The 4,240-nt window shown below is 43.7% G+C and overlaps 1 pseudogene; it reads right to left on the reverse strand.

Moving 5' to 3' along the window:
• Nucleotides 271-1,178, reverse strand: Gm8814 (predicted gene 8814; annotated as a pseudogene).

Raw genomic sequence — 4,240 nt, forward strand, 5'->3', positions numbered from 1 at the left:
TGCCTCAAGCAGACCTCTAGAAGGTTTATCATTTCATTCCATGGAGACTCTTTTGTAACTCTATCAGTTTCCCATTTTCTGCTGCAGTCTTATTAAGCTTCTGTAGCCCATCTGTAATATATATATACATATTCATATATATAAATGAATGATATTCCCTGTGCATTTATTGTTATTCAACAATAAATGGAAATAAGTTGAAAGATACAAATATGCTTGCTAAGTTTCTGTTAGAGAGAGCTCATGACATTTTGTTTGTCTTTTTTTTTTCTGTCTCAGAAAGCTTTATTTTTACTTGGTCCAAGACTTGAGAGAGGCTGCAGAGAGAGCGGTTACCAAGCTCTGCCTAGTGGCTTGAGAGGTTCATTCAGATGGCAGTCCTGAGGCAGGCTGGTGAAGAGAAGAGGGAGCCCCTTGGAAGGCAGAGACCTCCTAGCCGTGCTTGAGAGTGAGGCACTCAAAGAGATACTCTCCCATAGATGCCTGGGGCATGCTAGTCTGTGCTTGCGGTGTCCCTGCCACTCTACGGAGGTTGGTCAGGTGGTTGCCCATCTTCTTGATGAACTTCACCTCCTTATCCAGGAAGTGGATTTCCAAGAAGTCAGAGGATGAGGGTCTGTGCGGGCAGAACCCAGGCCATGCAGATCCAAGAGGGCCTGGTTCAGGTTCTTCTCTAGGGCCAGGGCAGCTTCCATGGCCTCCTGGGGTTTACCCCATTCATCTTGAGATGGCTTCTGCACATCCTGGAAGAGTGCACGATCCCCGAGATCGTTCTGCAACTTGAGACACACGGTGCCCTTGGCCTTTTCCTTGGCCAATTCGCTGAAGAAGTGGCCTACACCCTCCAATCAAAAAAGAAGCCCAGAGAGAGGTAGGTGTAGGAGGCCGGCAGGTGCAAGTTGACCAGGGGGTTCACCGCAGCTTTCACTTTGGTGGAATAGTTCCGACGAATGTGAGAGGTCATGGCTGATCCGGAGTGTGGGACTCACTGCAAAGACAGTGCTGGCTGGTCCTAGGAGCTGAAGGCATTGGGCGAGGAGATGGTCCTGGAGGCTGCGACTGGAGAGACTTGTAAGGCGGCTGGAAGCTAATAAAGTGGGAGTCTCTGGATCTGTTCTGTCCAAACACTTTTGAAGCAAGATACAGATCCACGCACGGGACCTCCAAGGCGCTGCTCTCTGTTTGTCTTTTTTATGGCATTCTTTTTCTCTTGTATTTGTTTCACTTTTTAAAACAAAATGGGTGCATGTTCACAAAAACATGGCTGCCTAAAAATACCAAACCAGAACACCAATTGACATGCTTAGATGCAAGGGGAACTTCACCAGGCCTTACCTTTAAACAAAGAACTAAATACAGCTAGAGAATGAGAAGTAGAGAAATAGTCTTCCCCAGGGAGGAGGCCTCTAATTGGCTATCCAAGCCCAAATGGTCAGTCTGGAAATCTTGTACATGGAAGCAACACTGAGCAGGCATGGGAGGAGTTGGACGAAGAAAGTGGAATAAGGAGATTATATTTTAATTAAAACTGGGTGTCAATGCTTAAAGCTTACTTCTAAGTTAGCGTAGAAAAGATTCGCTTCTCCATGATAATAATAAACAGTTAAGTTCTCTAAGATTTACCATTGCTAACATAGACTGAAAAGTGTAACTGGTCTTTTGCTACTTTGTGGGTTCTTCTTTCTTCCACCCTTCTCCACCCCTTTTCTTCCACAAGGTGTCTCATGTAGCCAAAATTGGCCTCAGACTCCCTAAGGATGACCTTGAACTTCTGATCTTACTGTTTCTTTCTTTCTTTTTTTAAAGGCATTTTTATTAGATATTTTCTTCATTTACACTTCAAATGCTATCCCCAAACCCCCCTATATCCTCCCCGAACCCTGCTCTCCAGCCCACCCACTCCTGATTCCTGGCCCTGCCATTCCTCTGTGCATATGATCTTCACAAGACCAAGGGCCTCTCCTCCCAATGATGGCCAACTAGGCCATCTTCTGCTACATATGCAACTAGAGACACAGTTCTGTGGGGTCCTGGTTAGTTCATATTGTTGATCCTCCTATAGGGTTGCAGAGCCCTTTAGCTCCTTGGGTACTTTCTCTAGCTCCTTCATTAGGGGCCCTGTGTTCCATCCAATAGATGACTGTGAGCATCCACTTCTGTATTTGTCAGGCATTGGCATAGCTTTGCAAGTGGAATTACAGATGTGCACCACCGTGTCTGGCTCATGCAGTGTTGGGGCTCAAACCTGGGGTTTTGTGCATACTAGGCAAGCACTTTACCTACCAAGCTACATCCCAAGCCCTTGTGTTATACGACTTATTTCAGACAAATACTAAGTTTTTCCAAATAAATACTGATATAACCTAGAACTTAAATTAACAGTAAATTTTAGTTAAATATTATAGACTGAACACTCCCAATTATCTCTGATCTACCCTCAAACCTACTAAAAAGATAAAAGATGAAGGCAAAAATATTAGGATCAGGAGAAATAAAACTAGTCAGCACGAAATACCATGATAGGTTTTATTTGTTCCTGTTTATTTCTTTTCTGCTTGAACTTCCTGTGCCTGGGTAATCACTTTGTCCTCTGAGCTTTGTGCTCCTTTGGCCAGTGCATAAGACATGTCTTAGGAGACGTGTCAACATACATCCGTGATTTGATCCTTTACAATGCTTGTGACCTTCCTCAGAATGAAAGTGCCCTAATAACGTCTTTTCTTATGCCAGAATGCCAGAATACAAAGATATATCAAGACAAAACCACAGAAGCCTAGCAGAACCACACTCATGTAACTTAAGCCCAAAATGAATGCTGTTGGGCTTGGGATGTAGCTCAATTGGTAGAGTGCTTGCCTAGCATGCATAAGGCCACGAGTTAAATCTTTGGTACCACATGAACCCGGTATTGTGATGAACACATGCAATCTCAGCTCTGCAGGAGGAGGGACAAATTCAAGGCCTACCTAGATGCCACAGTGAGCTATCCTGGGCAACTTAATGAGACCATATTTCAAATAGAATTTAAAAAGAGGGAGCTGGGGAACATAACTCAGCGAATTCTCCCCTTTAAGACTCAGACATGTCCCCAGATGGTGACTATTTGGGAAGCATTAGGAGAGACGGCCTTGATGCCAGAAGTAAGTCATTATGGGTAGGGCTTTAAGTTTCAAAAGACTCATGCCATTTGGTGTCTATTCTGCTTCCTGATGGGGGTTCTAGATATGAGTTCTCAGCTACCACTCCAGCTGCCTGACACCTGCTGCCTTTCCCTCTGCCACCCTGTACTCTAACCCTCTGGAACTCTGTGCATTGGTGTTTTGTCACAGCAGTCAAAAAGTAAATAAGGGGCTGGAGAGGTGGCTCAGCAGTTAAAAGCACTGGCAGTCCTTGCAGAGGAACTGGGTTTGATTCCCAGCCAGCTCACAGGGATGGGCAACTATCGTTCTAGGGAATTCATTGTCCTCTTCTGGCCTCTGTGAGGACTGCATGTACACGGTGAAGACACACATGCAGCTAAAATACCCAAACACATAAAGATAAATGGTAAAACACAATTTTTAAAAGATAAAGAGAAAACTAGTAAGACAGTGTTCTAAGGGTCCTTGGTCTTCATGCATGGTTCCTTAGACCCTTAAAGCAAGTGCTGCCGACGGGCACAGTGGAGGCTCCAGGATTTCTATGGTCCAATTTCAGGATTCACATGGTCTCACTGCTGCCATCTCCTATTGCTCGAAATGCTTGCACACCACTTACACTAAAGAGGAGGGGGTACAGACATACCATTGCTGTAAAGTATGTTAAAGAATTTGTAGCTGTGCTTTTAAAACATGATTATGAAAGGAGCTACCACACGAAATGAGAGAGAAGAAATCCAGGGATGAGAGTCATATATATGTAATTCTTAGAAGAATAATATTCAGCTTTAATTTTATGATGATTAAAATAGAAAACAAAACTGTTCTTTCCCCTAAAGCCATAAACAGCAGGATCTCTTTCTGTTTGATGCCTGAATCTAGTAGCCTAATGTGTAAACCGAAAGTGTTTTTATTTACTCTGGAATGTCTCCTCCTCTTTCCTTTTGATACAATTCTAATCTCTTGTGGGTGAATAATTGCAGTTCACGTCAGAATAGAGAAGCAAATCTTTCCTAAACCAACTCTCATGACTTTGTTTGGAAGCATGTTTTTAGGCATTCACATAAAAACCACAAAAATGTGTGTGTGTGTGTGTGTGTGTG

The sequence above is a fragment of the Mus musculus genome, chromosome X (genome assembly GCF_000001635.26).
Source record: "Mus musculus strain C57BL/6J chromosome X, GRCm38.p6 C57BL/6J".
Taxonomy (NCBI): Eukaryota; Metazoa; Chordata; class Mammalia; order Rodentia; family Muridae; genus Mus; species Mus musculus.